Source organism: Ascaphus truei, chromosome 19 (assembly GCF_040206685.1).
Source record: "Ascaphus truei isolate aAscTru1 chromosome 19, aAscTru1.hap1, whole genome shotgun sequence".
Taxonomy (NCBI): Eukaryota; Metazoa; Chordata; class Amphibia; order Anura; family Ascaphidae; genus Ascaphus; species Ascaphus truei.
In genome coordinates, this window is record NC_134501.1 from 38,626,672 (window position 1) to 38,647,538 (window position 20,867).

A 20,867-nucleotide genomic window follows, 5' to 3' on the forward strand; every position below is an offset into this window, starting at 1 on the left:
TGCTAGTGAGCGCGTGGGAGGCTGGGAGCGGCAGTGTAGACCGGGCCCGTGCACTGCTTTGCCCGTTGTTAAGATGGCCCTGCCTGTATCTGTCTGTCTCCATCTCCTATGTCTGTCTGTCTCTCCTGTGTTATTCTCTCTCCTGTGTGATAACGCAGATTTTATTTCATTTTAAAAGACCCACAGCTGTGTCCACATGCTATTCATTCTCACTTTCTCCACTCCACCAGACAGCACAGAGCTGTTTTACATGCAGACTACACAACGTCTCGTTAGAAAAAAAAAGTAGTGAAAGGGGCGTAGCAACCATAATAATGTAGGTTTCGGGTTCACAAAATCAGTGACCATGGGGTAAAAAATTAGAGAAGAGAAAACAGACACCCTGGTTGTAATGAAAGCTTTAAAAATGTCAAAAATGTGCAGAGAGAGATGGCTTTTTAAATCTGCAGACCAAGCAATATCCTACATGTATTTAAAAAAAAAAAAAAAAAACAGTTCTGTACTATGAGAAAATATTTGTAGCATTTTTTATGTATTACAATGTAACAATCATTTTTTGTTTCTATAGCAACCATTTACAAAGTCATATCCCCTTCTTCTTCAGAAACAGGCTCCGGCACACCCTTTTTTGAGCCATGCCCTCTCTTTAGCAGTGCACCAATTGTATCTAGTAACTGCCTGGTCACATGATCTTTCCCACAGAACTTTGTATCTTTGGTCCTCTTCTGCTGCACTGACAGCCATTTAGAGAACCCCTGAGCCGAATCTTCGCCGATCGATCTCAGGAGAACGGATCGATTGGCAACTTAACTAATTACTTATCATTGTGTGGATTGTATTCATGCACATATTAAAGGGAAAATAAATAAATAAATGACAGATTTCATTGCTGCTTTAAAGGAAAGAGTTAACATTTTCTAACCACCTAGTATTTCCCTCTCATACATAATACATTCCTCTCTGACCTGCAGTTTCCCCATTATTCTTGTCCTTTTAAAGCAACAACATTACTATCTAACTTTTTTTATTTCCTTTTTTTTATTCTGTGTATATGTAAAGCACATGACAATGTATAATTCTACATTTTTAACTACGCTGGCAATCATTTTGTGCTCCTGTTATAAATCTGTGAAAATTTCTTCAGTGAGTGTAACTCAGCAGCTACAATGTATTCATACATTACTATGGTAACATTATCTATTGTTACAGTTTGCAACTCAAACTACTGGGAACATTGGCATTACATTATCACAAACAGGAAAGTGTTACAAAGATCTTAAACTGCTTGGGAAGTGTGCTAAATCCACTATAGAAATCAAAGGATGCTTTAAAACACATTAAAATGGCATTAAGAGTTGAATAAAAATAAAAACAGTCACTATTATTTAATACTACAGAACAAATTTATTTAAAAAAAAAAAAAAAAAGCATGTGTTATTGCTTTAAACCACAAGCACACATCAATGTCAATTCAAGGTCACGCCAGCTTACCAATATTTTATCCCCTATTCTGACACTTTTATGTAGAACTAGTAAACTCAATAATGCAAGACTGTACAGTGAATATTAATAATAATGCCTTCTCCAACGTAGAATAATCCCCCCGTGTTTTAAACTCTCAGAATTAATGAAGTGATATTAGTTTCTTTCCTGTGCTTCTGTAATTCTTCATTCCAGCTTTGTTTTTTTTAAACACAAGGAGAAAATGTTTTTTAATGATGTGATATTCCCAGTTTTCACGTGATATTGCCAGGTTTCACATGATATTCCCAGTTTTCATGTGATATTGCCAGGTTTCACGTGATATTGCCAGGTTTCACGTGATATTCCCAGTTTTCACGTGATATTGCCAGGTTTCACGTGATATTGCCAGGTTTCACGTGATATTCCCAGTTTTCACGTGATATTCCCAGTTTTCACGTGATATTGCCAGTTTTCATGTGATATTCCCAGTTTTCATGTGATATTCCCAGGTTTCACATGATATTCCCAGTTTTCATGTGATATTCCCAGTTTTCATGTGATATTCCCAGGTTTCACGTGATATTCCCAGTTTTCATGTGATATTCCCAGTTTTCACGTGTATAATTGATCAGTAAGCGGTGTCAGGTTAAAACCATCCTAGGCAGAAAGTGTACCTACAAACCTATTAATAACACATCAACAGAAACGCAGGCATTCATAGTTACATCTTTTTATATTTTGTCAAGGAACTCCTGGCGTTCTGCCGGCCCATCCAGCAGGGTAGAGATTAATGTTTGTTACCAAATAATTTTTTATCTCATTTAGGGGCCTATGCAGAGAGCAGCGCTTTTTAAAATTGGAGAGGGGAATAAAAAGTAGGTTTAATGGAGAGTTTTATTCTCCATATGCAGAAATGGGCGAAATCCGCTATTTTTAGCATTACTGCATGTGGAGAATTGTAAATGAGGAGATTCGCGCAGCTGAAAGGGAGAAAAAAAAACGCGCATTTTTTTTTTCCCTATAGCCGGCGACCTCCTGCTTCTTGCCAACTTTAGTTGGCGGAGAAAATTGAAGAAAATCGCGCCAAAAACAGCCGCTAGATGGCGAGCGCGCCTTTCTGAATTCGGATATTTTTCAGACTGGCGAGATGTAGTTTCTCGCCAGCCGCGCGGCGAGATTTTCAAATAGAAAAAAAAAATGGCGCGTTCTTCCTACCTCGCCATTTTCAGCTGTTTTTTGCGCGATTTTCTCCGGAAAATGGCGAGATTGTAAATAGCGCTGCTCTCTGCATGAGGCCCTTAAACTGGAAATGTAAAATAACAGAAATGTAGTCAGAAATAAACCAGGTAAACACAATTAAAGGCGTGGGTTCCACCAACATTTACATATTTTTTATTAGCATAGGTGGGAAGCAACGGATGTCCTAAGCTGAACCGCGTTACCTCTAAAGGTCCCCCCTGTCCCATCCCCTGCTGGGAAACAAAATGGAGATTTAAATCCGCCGCGGCACACGACGTTGTGATTCTCTGGGGTAGTAAATTAAAAAGCAGTGGCAGTACGATCACATTTCAACCAGTGTAAATTATATATATATGGTAAAAGATCACTGGCACTCCTGTACAGGTTTAGTAATAAGCTGGTGCATGTCCCATAAAGGTAATATAAGCATACATTACCAAGCGGCAAAGAGGCGACAGCACTCAGGTGGTAGGTAACAAAAATGATGTATTAAACATAGCACAAAACTCCAACGTTTTGATCCCTCTAGGGGATCTTCCTCAGGGGTGTGCAGAGAACAAGTGACCATTAGTGACTTTTATACCTATCACCCAGTGACATAGACCACACCCACTTATTAAAAAACATAATATTTGCGCGCCAATGTAGGTGAAAGTCACAGAGTCCGGGAGGAGAAGCTGCATCCATACTGCAATGTTCCCATTGGTCTATTCCAATCACATGATTTGTTTCCGTGTAGTATCTCCGTCACTAGGAGGCTTCCCCACACTCTCCGCATAGCTTCCACAGTTGGCATGGTAACCGCACCTGTGTGGTGGCCAAAAACGCCGCTCTGAGGCTTCCTAATGCATCCGTGGTGGTCATAGTGACGGCACATGCGCATACTGTGATCCTCGTTTTCGTAGTTCCTACACAAATGATCCTAATGTTTCACTAAAATCAAACCTATGTGGGTGTGGTCTATGTCACTGGGTGATAGGTATAAAAGTCACTAATGGTCACTTGTTCTCTGCACACCCCTGAGGAAGATCCCCTAGATAGAGGGATCGAAATGTTGGAGTTTTGTGCTATGTTTAATACATAATTTTTGTTACCTATCCCATGAGTGCTGTCGCCTCTTTGCCGCTTGGTAATGTATGCTTATATATATATATATATATATGCTGCTATGCGGTAATGTATACTTTTATTATTTATATGGGACATGCACCTATTCATTATTGAATTTTTATTGGAGTGCCAGTGATTCTTTATCACACACACATATATATATATATACATATATATATATATATATATATATATATATATACATATATATATATATATACATATATATATATATGTATCAGTACCGTGTTTGACGAGCTTTAATAATAAAAAATGAATAGACGATACCGTTCTGTGGCTAACAAAATGCTTTTATTTGTGCGAGCTTTCGCGATACACTGATCTTTTCTTTCGGCGATGTTACATTGAATAAAGCAAGCAATGGGTTTACTCAAAAACAGTGCATCTTGGAATGTGACTAGAGCCCATCCCTCACCCTGTGTAGTGTGTGATTTATGACTTGAGGTGTTTAATAGTACCTGAATGTGAGGGATGTAAGTCTGTGTGCTACAGTAGCTGACGAGTCCAGTAAGGAGCTGGTTCATTTCTGTCTCCATCTGGCTCACCAAGCCGGTTTAAAAGTGTGCTACACGAACTGCACAGGGTTCTGTGGCACAAAGGGATTGTGCTGCCAGAGAGAGATCTCCGGGGACCAGTTCCTCTATTCCTGGATACAGCGGACCCTGGAACCCACTTTGAGGGTGCACCCCACAGACACCAACCCAGACTGATATAAAGAGCCCCCTGCTTACAGGTACCTCTTTAGACTTTGTAGTCAGAGGTTGGTATGAGGGGCTCTGCCACTACAGTGGTGTGATTGGTGTGCGGCGCGCACGGCGCCACCCGCGCCTCCGTCACCACCGGGGACCTGGCCTTACAAAGGACTAAGCTTGTTTCATTTGTTTTTGCATGCTGACATGAAGCTGCGCTGTGTAAAGCCTCGGGCTAAATAAAATCCAACGTTTATTTTCCCTTAACGACCTCTCCCTGGTTATACTCTGCACATGCCTCCTACAATATGCAACACCCAAATCATTTCAAGAGGTTAGAACACAAGAATTGTTTTCTCTTGGCCAATTGCAACTTTGCTTACCCCAAACGACTCCATTCTACGGTATAAGTTTGATGTAACCAGGCTCCAAGCTAGAGGTGACCTCTGATAACGATGAGTAGTAACATTTAAAAAAAAAAATGAATTATTTATGGGACATATTTTACTCTTAATCCTGTTTCCTCTTGATACAAGCGTCTGTTAGCATTCACAAAACCTTTAATCTACAAACAATTTGTTATTCAACCTGGCAAAACACCCATTCCGACATGTACTCAACCAATAAAGGCTCCATTTCAATTAACTACTGGGTAACATGATCATTAAATGGTTGTGTAAACAAATAGTGATTAAAATTATTGCGTGGGCCATTCCCCATATGGTTGGCAATGAAACCTTTAGGGAAATGTAGATTTTAGGTGTGGTATGCGGAGTAATGTACAAAGTATGTCAAAAGCAATGTGAATCATAATGGTACAAACGTCTTTTGACAAAGAAGAAATTGGAGCTTGAATATACAGTAAATCATGTGATTATTGGAAATAAAAATGTTGCATTAAAATTTAGGAGCCAAACAGTATTGCATATATAGAATACCATTTTATAAGACCATGGAATTTATTAGAACGCTGCTTTGTGCAGTTGTACGGAAGATGAGTTGAGTTTACAGAACTGAGAGTCGAAATGTAATAGGAAGAGTCAATTTTGTCCTTCACAAGAATTACCCTCCTATGTCCGTTTGTGACAGCAAACTGTGCACAGCATTGTTTATTCAAGTTTCTTAAATCTGGGTGCAAGTCTTTAAACACAGGGGTTAATGTCACCCGAGGCCTGGAAGATTTAGTTATTGAAAAGAAAAAAAGAAAATATTTGTAGTTACAGACTCAAACGTTGATGCATCCTATTATAACTCTACAGAACTACACTTCTAACTTCCCCTACAACTACTCCCTATAAATCTCCCCTAACTGCTCCTATAGCCTCTCCCTATAACTCCTCTTCTATCTGCTCATATAACCTCCCCTTACAACTCCTCCCCTAACTGCTCATATAACCTCTCCTTATAACTCCTCCCCTAACTGCTCCTATAACTCCTCCCCTAACAGCTCCTATAAATCCTCCCGTAACTGCTCCTATAAACGTTCCCTGTAATTCTTCCCCTAACTGCTCCTATAACCGCTCTGTATAGCTCCTGCCTTAACAGCTCTTATAACCCGCTCCCAAAAACATCTCCCCTGACTGCTCCTATAACCTTTCCCTATAGTTCTTCCTCCAACTGCTCCTATAACTCCTCCCCTAACTGCTCCTCTAACTGCTCTGTATAACCCATCCCCTAACTGCTCCTATGCCGCACCCTTGTGGTGTGTGTTGAGTCAAAGGGCAAGTATAATATGCGAGGATGTAAGCGAGGAGACCATGAGTGAGGGCTGAAGAGCAGGGGTACCCCGGGATTTAAAAAACCCTTAGGGGTGCCCTTCCTCAACAAAGGTTGCCCGCCCCTGCCCTATAACATCTTCTCCCCTAACTGCTCCTATAAACGTTCTTTATACCTCTTCCCCTACCTGCCCCCATAGCCACTCCCAAAATATCTCACAGGCCCAGGTTGACACAAAACATCTTAATACACTCACACACAGATACACAACAGAGACTGCATGGTAGTGTTAGGACCTGCATAGTGGTCATGCCGTGATGCGGCTGCAGACTAAGGCTAAGGTCCCGTTGCACGCGTCCGCACGGCTGGCTTGCTTGCCGGCGGCGCGTGCAACTCGCTGTACCGCGATCTGCGGTCTACAGGATACTTTTCTCGGAGCGGGGGGGCGTGGCCAAACGGGTCGGGGGGGGCGCGGCCATGACGTGAGGGGGCGCGGCCATGACGTGAGGGGCCGGAGCGGGAGGTGGGCGGGAGTGGGAGGATTGACAGGGAGGGGGGGCGTGGCTTGAGCGGAGGGACCCGCTACTCTTCCCCCCCCTCCCTCCATGGACTCGGGCTGCCACGGGCTGCAGGTAAGTAAAAAAAACACACGCAGGCAGGCACTCACGCACTCATACACACACACACAGACAGAGACAGGCACGCACGCACTCATACACACACACACACACACACACACACACACAGACAGAGACAGGCACGCACGCACTCATACACACACACACACAGACAGAGACAGGCACGCACGCACTCATACACACACACACACACACACACACAGACAGACAGAGACAGGCACGCACGCACTCATACACACACACACACAGACAGAGACAGGCACGCACGCACGCACTCATACACACACACACACAGACAGAGACAGGCACGCACACAGACAGGCACACACATACACACACACAGACAGGCACACACATACACACACACAGGCAGGCACGCACGCACGCACTCAGACACACACACAGAGAGGCACTCACGCTGCTTTCACTCCACACTCCTCCCCGCTCCCCGAAGCCTCTCCTCCTCCCGCAGCCTCCCCTCCCCATTGGCTCACAGCCACACACGTGACGCGTCAACGCTAGGAAACACCATTCTGTGGTGTCTCCTAGCGGCTGACGCGCCACAGCGTGTAGTCAGCTGTGCAGCCAGTGGGGACCGGGACCGGCTCGCAAGGATTCCCCTGCTGGTGGGGAACTCGCTACATTGCCGCCCGCGCCAACGAGCGCAGCGGGTCCCAGGCCTAAGGCCTCGTCCGGGCAGAGAGCGAGCGCGCTCGAGCACCGTGCTGTGGCTGCAGGCTTATAACGCTTTCGCCAAAGGGTTTAACTAAATGGCCCTTACTTATGAGAATACAATCATTTAAGTATTTTACTATGTATTTTCTGTCACATTGGATGTAGCTTTGATTATTTTTGTCTTTGGTTGTATACTGACTGCATTGTGCCATAGTGCACATTTGTGTTCCTTTGACACACATTCCACAGAGTTCCTTTCAGTGGAAGATGTTCAACCAACAGTGAATTTTGATGCCACAAGCATTTTGGGAATCTATGTTCTCAAATTCTAAATACATTTAGTATAAATATAAGTGTGGCCCAGTCTGGAGATAATTGGCTTCCCAAATAGTCACCAATGTGGTGCAGTAAGTATTTGAGAAGGTCTGTGACCTCGTCTCCCGACCTGGCCATGGTGGGAGGCCAGGCCATTGTGGGAGGCCAGATCCTAGACCCTGTCTTGTATCCGAGCCCATTATCCCCACTGCTGTTCCACCGGCACCACCAAGGAGAGAGCTGGCTTTGGTTTGTGTGTGGACTAGGTGTGCGTCCATGCTCTAGGTGACACCTGTCCCTCTACCCATTTGTTAAGATCAGGAGTGGCCCACTCCAGTTCACAAGGATCCACCGGCAGCTCAGGTTTTCAGAATATCCCTGCTTCAGCTAAGGTGGCTCAATCACTGGCTCAGTCAAATTGACTGCACCCCCTGGGCTGAAGCAGGGATATCCTGAAAACCAGACCTGTCGGTGGTCCTTGAGGACTGGAGTTGGCCACCCCTGGCCTAGGACATGTCGCTGCAGGCACTCCACCACCGCCATTAAGCCAACTCCCGGCCATTTTTCCACCAAGGTAACACCTAACCTTACCCCACACCCAAAAAACCCTAATGCTAATCTTCACCCTAAAAACCTTAACCCCTTACCCTAAAGCCCCAACCTTACTCCTTACCCTAAAAAGCTTAACCACAACCCATTATCCTAACCCTAAAATTTTTAACCCATTACCCTAACCTTACCCCTTACCCTAAAACCCCTAAAGATAACCACTAATGCAAATGCTAATCACTTACCTTTGGGGCAAAACGGCCAGCGCCTGACTGTTCTTGGGTCCTGAATGGCGGCTGAACGGCAGCCCGTCTGCCTGTCGCTCCTGTTTTATACTCTGTGTATTTGACTGGCCTTGCGATCTGCTTACCTACAAAGGAGGGACGGAGGTGACCAATGCCCCTTATAGGGCTACCGTCCTAAGCAGCCCTCTGCCCCAACTTACTCCAATCCTGGTGTGTACATGTGAATTCCTCTGTGAGGAGAATGTATGACAGAGGGCATCAGTCATGTGTTATCTGAGAACAAAGAGTAATAAAAGCAGGTCTGCGTAGTTACTCGGAGTGACAGCTGTTCCAGTTAGTTTACCTCGGGTTGGCGAAAGCGATTATAATCTCCCATTTTTAGATTGCATTCGGCAAGGGCTCACCTTCTACTCTCTCGGTCTACGCTTAAAACACATTGAATTCCATCTCTCCAAATATTCAGCGTAGTTCGACAAGATGGCCGCACAGACACTTGATTAGGTGCCTCACAGAAGGCCATGGTGGAGTACGGTAAAGGAACAAGAAATAGTTCATTAAGGTTGTGTGATCCATAATACCGGCAGAGCACAAGAATAGAAAATAAGAGTAATTTATTAGGTCCCCGGACCTAATAAATGACTCTTATTTCAAATATTCAATGAGATGCGGTTAAACGTTTATAATGAACCGCTGGCTGCTATGTACGGAGCTCTTGCAGAAAGAGACACGAGCGTTAACCCTATGGCTGCCAGCATGAAAGTTGATGCATGCCACTATAGGCTTGTCCCATAATCGCTTCAAAATGCCTCCTAAAATCTAAGCCATGGCAATGAACACGAGACATCGATGCACAAAGGGCATCTCTCTGCATCAAATGTATTATCATTTACTTAGAAAAGAACCAGCGTGTTCCACAGTGCAGTTCAAGAGCGAAGAGTATTTCCATAAACAGAATGATACACAAAGTAAGAACAAGCGCAAAGCGATAGGTACTGAGGGCCGCCCTAGTGAGAGCTTTAAATCTTATATACTGTTATATAAATACACACAGACCCACATAGATACACAGTGTGCTCATTTGCGTGTCATTTCCCAGAATCCCTTGCTGCAGTGGAAGTACTGTATGCTAGGTTATAATAGTGAAAGGCAGGATTGCAGGCCTGTCTTTTTATTTGCTATATACTGTTATATAGATACACACAGACCCACACCTGTATATATACTGTTATATAGATACACACAGACCCACACCTGTATATATACTGTTATATAGATACACACAGACCCACACCTGTATATACTGCTATAGATACACAGACCCACACCTGTATATATACTGTTATATAGATACACACTTGTATATATATACTGTTATATAGACACACATACCACACTTGTATATATACTGTTATACAGATACACACAGACCCACACCTGTATATATACTGTTATATAGATATACACAGACCCACACCTGTATATATACTGTAATAGAGATACACACAGACCCACACCTATATATATACTGTTATATAGATACACACAGACCTCCATGTATATATATATATATATATATACAGTAGAGGCAACGTTTATTCTAACATTTGCTGTAAACTAGCCGGGTTACATTCTGGGTATGTGCTGGGTATGTTCTGGACTAGTTTGAGGCACGTTTAAGGCATTTCTGCATTGACTAACGACCCATAGGATTAACACAGCAGTGATCCCTGGCAGTCCAATTCAGTTTGAATGGGACTGCCAGGGACCCCCGCTGTTAATCTGATAGGCCATTAATCAATGCAGAAATGCTGGGGCTAGTTTAAGGAAAGTTTAAGGCATGTATTCAGAATGTACCTGGGTGTACCTGGGTCTTTTGGGGAATTGCCACTGGTTTTTGTTAGAATAAGAGTTGCCTCTACTGTATATATATATATATATATATATATATATATATATATATATATATATATATATATATATATATATATATATATATATATATATATATATATATATATATATATATATATATCCTCCCGGTTTAGCCGGGACAGAGAATGAGGGGGCGGTGCCAGTATCTTCAGGGGGCGGTGCCAGTATTTTCAGGGAGCGGTGCCAGTATTTTCAGGGAGCGGTGCCAGTATTTTCAGGGAGCGGTGCCAGTATCTTCAGGGGTGGGGCCAGTACAGCACGTACGTTGCTGCTGTGCTATGATGGAGAGAAACATGCAGCTGCAGATTCTGCCACAGAGGGCGCCTGTGAGCATCGCAGCTCCTACTTGTATAAATAAACAAAAAGGGGCGCAAAGAAGAGACAACAAAGACAAAATCCCAAAGTCCTAGTGTGTAAACAGGAAAAAGAAAGTTCCGGCCCTAGTGATGGATAAAAGATGCCGTTTCAGTCTTTTAGTCGGCGTCCTCGTGGGTATGCACAGGTGGCAGCTTCCGCAGTCCATCGTCACGGATCTTACGTTGCTGCGTATGACCTCACCGCTTGACACTAGGACTTTTGAATCGCGGGGCTTCAGTGAACTGCGGCCCGATCCAATGTGGCGTTGCGGGTGATCAGGATCACTGTGATCCACGTTTATTTTATGTAAGTGTTATTTGTTCCATTCGTACATATAAATTGTAATTTGTTTGACTAATTTTGTCTTTGTTGGCTCTCCTTTGCGCCCCTTTTTGTTTATTTGTGCCTGGAATTGCCCCGCTGACCACGGGAGACTGGGAACTGCAGGCAGAACTACACTGACTGTGATGAGATAGGAGTTAAAGGACAGTGCACACTGTATTTTTTCTAAAGCTCCTACTTATATAGCTGGTTCTCGCTGGACAGTGTGTGTAGGTCAGTCTGTGTGTATGTTGTGTGTGTGTCTCTGCTGGTCAGTGGGTGGGCGCACGCACAAATGGTGTCTGAGTGGCGGCCGTGCGTGCGTCCTGCTGGGCGGGCACGCTCACAAAAGGCGTTGGAGTGAGGCGCCCTGCGGTTGGCGAGACCAGAGTGGCGAGAACATCCGGCGGGCAGACTAAAATTTTTACAGGGGCACCAAATTTTCAGTCCGCCCGGGGAGTAATTAGCTCTCAGTCCGGCACTGGCTGCACCTGTATACAGTGTGTGTGTAGGGGGGTATTAGCTGTTCATTAATAAGTGGACAAGGCACAACCGGGCAGATGGGGTGAAATGGCAAGGTTGGCTGTGGGTTGTGCGCTGCTGATGAGCAGGCTGCTAAACCCCACAAACCCATTGCGTCTTAGTACAGAAGAGAACTATTAACCATTTACAGACCATCATACCAATACTGAGACGCTGAATTCTTTACGTGGCTAAGTAACATTCACCTTTTTTATTGCCAGAATGTTTGTGGTCACAGTGTGTCCCAGATATTCGGACAGCCATGATTACTCCTAGTCATCAGGTATGACACATGCTCTGACAGATTCTGAACATTTTAAGAGCATAGTAAAGACCTAACAAGGCATTACAGACCGTGCTATTTCCAGCTCTCGGGACCCCCTCCCCTTCCTCCCCTCCCTCCCCCCCCCCCCCCTGGCTCCTGCGATACTTCACGGGGAAGTTACCAGGTTTAAATCTCCCTCCAGGGGAAGCAAAAGACGAAGCCGCAATGTCATTGGTGGCTGCTTCCCATTGGACAGCAATTTAAATCCCCAGGAAGTAAGAACAGGAAGTAATACCGGTAATTTCATTGGAAAGTATCTCCGAAACCAGGAAGGGGGGGGGGGGGGGGGTGTAGGTAATTGGGATTCCTGCTTTAAAGCAAATTACCAAGATTTTTTTCATAGCTGCATTTGATTTGAATATTTATTTAAAGCAGCAGTCCAAGCTCCTGCTTTTTTGTTTTTTTCCTGTTAATTTGTGCATCAATACAATCCACAAAATGATAAATAATTAGCTAAGTTGCAGATCGATCGGCAAAGATTCGGCTCAGGGATTCACTAAATAGCTGTGTAGCAGAAGAAGACCCAAGATTGGTGCACTGCTAGAGAGAGGGTGGGGCTCAAACTGTGTTGTGCCAGAGCCTGTTTCTGAAGAGGAAGGCGATGTGACTTTGTAAATGGTTGCTATTAGAAACAAAAAATGCGTGTTACAGTATTATACATGAAAAATATCATTCAGAGTTGTTTAAAAAAAAATGCTCCAAGTATTTTCTCATAGTACAGAACTGATTTATTAAAAACACACATATACAGTATGATATTGCTCGGTCTGCAGCTTTAAACATTTCTTTACCTTGCAGAATGTCCTTCCAAATCTCATGTGATCACAAAGCTACTGTATCATTTATTGCATTGTTTTTTGACAAACGTTAGAGGTTGGGTTATCGGCACAGGTTAATGGATTTATGTTCAAAAGAAAGAGAGATTAATACAGGTCCCTTCCCAGCGACCTGGATTCCACATTGCGGAGAAACTCACTGATCTAATATCTCAATTGTTATCAGTCGCTGGAATTGTTGCAAGCCTACAATACAGAAATAAAAGTGTACTAAAATATAATAAGGAGCGCTGTGCTGAAAGGATCAATTTTGCACCGAATGCGCTGAAACCATAGCGGTGCTCTTAAGAATTCTTTATGAAAGGTAAAATTAACCCTTAGGGCAACGGTGCTCAACTCTAGTCCTTAAGCCCCCCAACAGGTCAGGTTTTCAGGATAGCCCAGCTGCAGCACAGGTGGCTCAATCAGCCCCTGCTTCAGTACAGGTGGCCTAATCAGTCCCTGCTTCAGCAGAGGTGGCCCAATCAGTCCCTGCTTCAGCACAGGTGGCTCAATCAGTCCCTGCTTCAGCACAGGTGGCTCAATCAGTCCCTGCTTCAGAACAGGTGGCTCAATCAGAGGCTCAATCCTCAATGCATTAGATAACACGTACAATCTCTTTACCCACTGTTTTCAATACCACTAGGTGTTAAATAATTCGTCAGGGTGCAATAATGTCTGCTGCACCTGGGTGTGTCTTTATATAAAATCACTGCAACAGAAAGCAACAGTAAGTAATAAAGACCCAAAGGGTTAAGTGTCTGTGTGTGTATATATATATAAAGTCATGTGAAAAAGAAAGTACTCTTTGAATTCTATGGTTTTACATATCAGGACATAATAACAATCATCTGTTCCTTAGCAGGTCTAAAAATTAGGTAAATACAACCTCAGATGAACAACATCACATGACATATTACACCGTGTCATGATTTATTTAGCAAAAATAAAGCCAAAATGGAGAAGCTATGTGTGAAAAACTAAGTACAGAAATTCACTAAAACACATTTTAAATATTATAGAAATAACAGATAACCATAAAACATGTTCTACATAGTTTCAAGTTCAAATAAAAGGGAGACGTTTTAATGAATGCGATTTTGGTTAAAAAATGTACAATACAATGCATTCATTTATAGCTGAAAGAAAATGCAGTCAATAGTGTAATTAAATTAAAAAGTATTTTATAACTGACACTGTATCTCTTGTTTTGCTAATGTGATCGTGAATGCAAAACGGAGCTACATTCAAAATAAAATGACATTTATTGTACCAACGTTCTAAATCTCCCTCCAATAGGACCTGTTTGCTTTAGTTATGTGCTGTGTTCTAGTTATTGGGATAGAGACAAGAGTGAGAGAGTAGAGAGAGTAGAGAGAGTAGAGAGAGTAGAGAGAGTAGAGAGAGTAGAGAGAGTAGAGAGAGAACTGAAGGTGAGAGAACTGAGGGAGAGAGATTGAGGGAGGGAGGGAGAGAGATTGAGGGAGGGAGGGAGAGGAGAGGGCAGAGGGGAGAGAGTTAGGCAGAGAGAGGGGTGAGAAAGAACTGAGGGATAGAGAGATGAGTGAGAGACTGTGACAGGGAGAGAGAGAAACAGAGGTGTGAGGGAGAGAGAGAGAAACTGTGAGGGTGAGGTTTTTGGGTCATAGTGTAAGTACAATAATGGCATAATGTCTCCCATACATAGGGTGACCAGATTTTCAAAATGAAAAACCGGGACACTTTAAAACATTATTTATAAAACAATGTACATCATGTCACGTCCCCCCCCTGTTGCCATGACAACACGACACTAACGTCAGGCAGTGACATGTTGCCATGACAACGTGGCATCATGTGATGCCTCGTCACCATAATGCATCCCATTGTCATGTCAACTTGATGCCTCATGAAGTCACAGGGCGGCTCGTTGTTATGGCAATGTGCATTACGTGATGTCGCGCAGCCATGTTGACGGAATTTGGAGGGGAGGATACAGCCAAAGGCAAGATAAAAAATATATAATAAAAAGATCTAAAAATGTTATCTCCGGGTTAGCCTTCAATAGAAGGTGGCAACCCTGGCTGCAGTGTGTGTTTCTGTGTGTGTTTCTGTATACAGAGGTAGGCCCTGAAGTGTGTGTTTGTGTGTAGAGAGGAGGGGGCTGCAGTGTGTGTTTGTGTGTATAGAGGTGGGGGCTGCAGTGTGTGTTTGTGTGTATAGAGCAGTGATTCCCAACCTTTTTTGTTTGGAGGAACCCTTTAAGTATTTTGTATAATTTTGGGGAACCCCTATCTGGATGATATGTTCGACAGGGGTAAATCACAAAATAGACGTGTAAAGCAGTGGGGGTAATAAATAATAATTAACTCATACTTTTGAATAAACAATGTGTATATATTTTGTAATGATTTTGGTCTTAACACCCCCCCTACATCTCACATCACCCCCCCTACATCTCACATCACCCCCCTGCATCTCACATCACCCCCCCCCCCCACGGATCGCTCGATCTCTCCCTCCCCCCTTCTCTCTCCTCTCCCCCTCTCCCCCTCCTTCTTTCTCCCTCCGCTCCTCCTTCTTTCTCCATCCTCTCCTCTCTCTCATCCCCCTTCTCTCCTTTCCCTCCCCTTTTCTCCCCTCCCTCTCTCTTCTCCTCTCCCTCCTCCTCCCCCTCCCCCTCTATCTCCCCCTTCTCTCTCTCTCTCTCTCTCTCTCTCCTACTCTCCTCCTCCTCTCTCCCCCACTCCCCCTCTCTCCCACTCTCTCTCTCCGCCCCTCCTCCTCTCCTCCCCTCTCTCTCTCCTCCCTTCTCTCTCTCCTCCTCTCTCTCTCCCCCCCTCTCCCTCCCTCTCTCTTTCCCCCTCCCCCTCTCCCCCACTCTCTCTCCCCCTCTCTCTCTCCCCCTCTCCCACACTCACTCTCTCCCACACTCACTCTCTTCCACACTGTCACTCGCACACTGTCACTCACACACTGTCACTCGCACACTGTCACTCGCACACACACAGTCGCACACACCGTCACACTCTCGCACACACGTCACACTCTCGCACACACCGTCACACTCTCGCACACACCGTCACACAGTCACACTCTCGCACACACCGTCACACTGTCACACACACCGTCACACACACCGTCACACTGTCACACTTGCACACACCGTCACACTGTCACACTCTCGCACACACCGTCACACTCTCACACACACACACACACACACACACACATACACTGTCAAACTCTCACACACACACACACACACACTCTCACACTCTCACATACACACACACACACTCACACACACACTGTCACACTCTCACACATACACTGTCACACTCTCACACACACACACACACTCTCACTCTCACACACACCGTCCCACTCTCGCACACACCGTCACACTCTCACACACACACACACACACACACACACACACACACACACACACACACACACACACACACACACACACACACACACACACACACACTCACACACACACACACACACACACACACACACACACACACACACTCTCACACACACACACACACACACACACACACACTCACACACACACACACATACACACACACACACACACACACACACACACACACACACACACACACACACACACACACACACACACACACACACACTGTCACACTGTCATACTCACACACACACTGTCACACTCCCACACCCACACACACACACACACACATACACACACACACGCACACACACACACAGTCACACACACAAGCAACGTTTACAGCAGAAGCAGCTTCTCCCCTCCCCCCACTTCCATCTCTCCCCCCGCATCTTCCATCTCTCCCCCCCACAACATCTCCCTCTCTCACCCTGCAGCATGTCCCTCTCTCCCCCCCGCAGCATCTCCCTCTCTCCCCCCCCCGCAGCATCTCCCTCTTTCCCCCCCCTGCAGCATCTCCCTCTCTCCCCCCCCCCCGCAGCATCTCCCTCTCTTCCCCTCCTGCAGCATCTCCCTCTCTTCCCCTCCCCCTGTAGCATCTCCCTCTCTCCCCCCCTGCAGCATCTCCCTCTCTCCCCCCCCCCCTGTAGCATCTCCCTCTCTCCCCCCCTGCAGCATCTCCCTCTCCCCCAGGCCCCCCCCCCAAATGCCTACCTGCGGCGGCTGCAAGTTTGGCGGAGGAGGCGGCAGGCAGTTTTACGGGCTCTGAGGGGGGAGGGAGAGAGCCGGGGTGCCAGGGGAGGGGGAGGGGTAGCCGGGGTGCCGGGGGAGTGAGTGAGAGAGCCGGGGGAGTGAGGGTGAGAGCCGGGTTGCCAGGGGAGTGAGGGGGAGTGCCGGGGGATTGAAGGAGAGAGCCGGGGGAGTGAGGAGAGAGCCGGGGTGCCGGGGGAGGGAGGGAGAGAGCCGGGGGAGTGAGGGAGAGAGACGGGGGAGTGAGGGAGAGAGCCGGGGGAGTGAGGAGAGAGCCGGGGGAGTGAGGGAGAGAGCCGGGGGAGTGAGGGAGAGAGCCAGGTTGCCGAGGAGCCAGAGGGAGGGCCAGAGTGCTGGGGGAGGGAAAGCCAGGGAGAGCCAAAGCCCCGCCCGCCGGCATACTCCTACCTTGACCAATCCCCTGCGGCCCGGCATTCTAAAGCCCTGCCCCCGGCATGCTCCATCCAATCCCCTGCGCCCGGCATGTTTCTGCAGAAGCCCAACACACCATCGCCGACACAAATAAACGGGACATTCCCGGGACGGTCCGGGAACCGGTACAGCACACGAAAAACCGGGACTGTCCCGGCAAAACCGGGATGATTGGTCACCCTACCCATACAGAAACTTGTGGGACCACATTTCTACCCACAGTATGTCACTTACATCTCCCTGAGTATTATCTGAACAGGGTAAAATAGACAATCAATGGCTTCCCCAATCTAATTCCTAAACAGTAACCACCTGAAAAAGGTGCCACTAGGCTACATCAGCAGAGACTAGGTTTCTGTCACCTCAACATAGTTAAAGAGACAATTCAAGAAGTACTTCATTTTTTTAATATATATATATATATATATATATATATATATATATATATATATACTTGTTTTAATATATGATGTCTTTAATTACTTTTATTGAAAATGAATTACCTAAGCTGACGATTCATTGGTTCTCCCGTGATCGATCAGCAACGATCCGGCTTCCCAGGATTCACTAAATGGCCGCCTTTCCGTTTCAATCAATCCTTCAGTCAATGTAACTCAGCAGCTTCAATGTATTCTTATATTACCAAGGTAACATTATCTATTGTTATGGTTTACAGCTCAAACTGCTGGGAACATTGGCAACAAATGATCACAAACAGGAAAGTGCTGGGGAGGTGGGATAAAACCTGCTGTAGAAATCAAATGATGTTCAGTATATTAAAACTAATTAAAAATGACATTAATAGTTGCATTAAAGTTTTTTGTTTTTTTTAAACACGTAGGATATTGCATGGATTGCTCCCATGGAAGTATTAAAATAACAGAACACTAAACACTTCCTTTCTTCTCGGGCGTCCAGAAATTCTTATTCATGAGATCGGAACCCCGGTAAGAAACGGCAAACTTGTTTATGAGGCTGTTTTGCAACAGATACCATACAGAGCTAAGATTTCATCCACTGACCCTCAGGTTTTTAGGACAAACATATCAACATGAGGCTTTACTGCCAACAAGATTTACTCTGATGAATGAATGAATTCAAAGCCAGACAGCTTGTAAGCAAAGACTTTCAAACAAAGGTAATATGAGAAGATAACAGATAAAATGATTTGTAAAAGATGCTTGTGCTCGACCAGATCCGAAAGATACGTATGCAGACATCTTAATCCAAGCCAGGTAGTAGCAGAAACTGTTTCTTTTATGAAATACAATATGGGAGGTATACAGAAAAAGAGAGGGCCATATGGTTAGGCCTTAACAAAGAGTCATATTAGTCTATTCAAAGAGGTCTTTCCAATTACTTGTTTCCTAACCGAGGCCAAGAAAATGCCCCATTGTCAACTCACCAACACTCACAATGAACCTAGTGGAAGAATCGCATGGTATAAATACAGCAATGAATAAGATGAGTTGGTATAGAAATACAGCACGCAACCAGATGATTTAGAAATATCGTAGAGAACACAATGGCGGTCATTGTTCCATTTCATAAAACCTGTCCCAGCTCAAATTAACATACAGGACCAGAGTCAGTCTGGCAAATTTACACAGGGGCTCATTTAACGAGCCAGCAGGGTTTTGTAAGTCCTTAGTAGCCTTAATTGTTGCTTAAAAAAGACAATCCAAGTGAGCGATTTCTTTTGCAAATTAAAAAAAAAATTATAATGATATTTTTGCACAGGTTTGACGCACGGGGTCTCCGGAGCTGAACTCCATTCATTTCAGCTCCGGAGACCCCCTGCTTCCGGAGATACTTACCTCCGTATGGGATGCCGGTAGCCGCTCGGCTCAACTTGTAGTGTTCACGTAATTACGGCGTTTCAAAGCTCCCAGGCGGCTTCCTATTGGTAGGTTGATCATGTTTTCCAAACCAGGGCAGGTTTTGCGCATGTGCGAATGGCGAGACTGACTGCGCATGCGCAAACAACAAGCGCCCATCGCACATGCGCACGAGCCTGCCGCACATGTTCAATGGGCGCTTGCTGGTCGCGCATTTATGATGGGGGCTTGCCGGCCGCTTGTGTGCATGCGTGATCGGCGATTGCCCATGACATGCCCATGAGCAGCCGGCAAGCACTAATAGCGCATGTGTGACCGGCAAGCACGGGAAAAAAATGGACAAAGTCCAAAAAAAGGGATTATACCGGCTAAACCGGGATACCTGCCACCCTATCTATTGGCCCATGTGTCGCTGAAGCTTCAAACTTGTAGGAGATACCAGCTCCCCCTTCAGAGATAAGTATCTCGGGATTCAGGGGGTCCCCTGAGCTGAAATTAATGGGGTTCAGCTAAAGAGACTCCCAGCTTCAATCCGGTGTTAAAAAATGTTTTTTAAACATGTGCCTGCTTGGATTTCTCCTTTAATGTGAGTAAAGTTCTGACCAGTTTGCTTGACACAATAATGTTTGTGTTGTTCCCATTTTTACAACTTTCCTTTCTCTAAATGAGGTTTTCCAACAAGTTCTCAATCCAAACGAGAAACTTTCCATGTGCAAAAGAATAGGAGTTTCATACATGCAGATATGTATTCACAGTGCCACAAATATTCATTGGTCATCCCAACAGGAATGGAAACAAGACACGAATGTTACGCACCTTTACAAAAAAGTATTTATAAAAGAAATTACATCACTTAAAAATTGTTATAATAATATTTGTCTAATAGAGTCCCCATGTGTGCTGTATTATTGATTCATTTCAGATTCCTAACATAACACAAACTCCAGTGTAGCAAACTGATGGTTTAGTTTATATTAGTAAATCATTGAGTTAAATGATGTCATCTAAATAAACAGGCAGTGTCTATTTTATGGCTTTAAAGCTGCAGTTCAGTCTTTTTTTTAATTTATTTTTTTACTTCAATAGTTTTATGTGTGCAATCTCTAATTACCTAAAGAACTGTATAGCTGCCAGTCAATTCGTTCTCCATGTATTGATAGGTCGAAATTTGGTGACATAATTAGTGAAGGGATCTGTTTTTCTTCTGCTTCTGTCTCTCAGTGGAAGCTCATGAATATTCATGAGCACTCCTGAACAGACATGTGCTAGAGGGAGGGCAGGGCTGACAAAGGGGTGTGCCAGGGCTTGTGACAGGACATGAAGGGGCAGTGCCTTAGCAAATGGCTGTTAAAATAGAATACAAGAAAATTGATCTTTCAAAGTTGTTTTTTTAAAAACAGAAAATGCTAAAAGTATTTTTTCTTACTACAGAACTGATTTATTAAAAAAAACACACATGCAGGATATTGACTGAACTGCAGCTTTAAGTCCAA

At 44.7% G+C, this 20,867-nt stretch overlaps 1 protein-coding gene across 2 annotated transcripts in view; it reads right to left on the reverse strand.

The window, feature by feature from the left end:
* TOX3 (TOX high mobility group box family member 3) overlaps nucleotides 1-20,867 on the reverse strand; it is a 160,509-nt gene that overhangs the window by 83,954 nt on the left and 55,688 nt on the right. Inside the window, exon 1 of one of the 2 annotated variants that reach the window (XM_075577153.1) lies at nucleotides 8,662-9,130. The exons of the other annotated variant lie outside the window; for it this stretch is intronic. The gene's annotated coding sequence lies outside the window, so the exon portion shown is untranslated. Of the gene's footprint in view, nucleotides 1-8,661; nucleotides 9,131-20,867 lie in introns of those variants that run through there. 2 annotated transcript variants of the gene reach the window in all.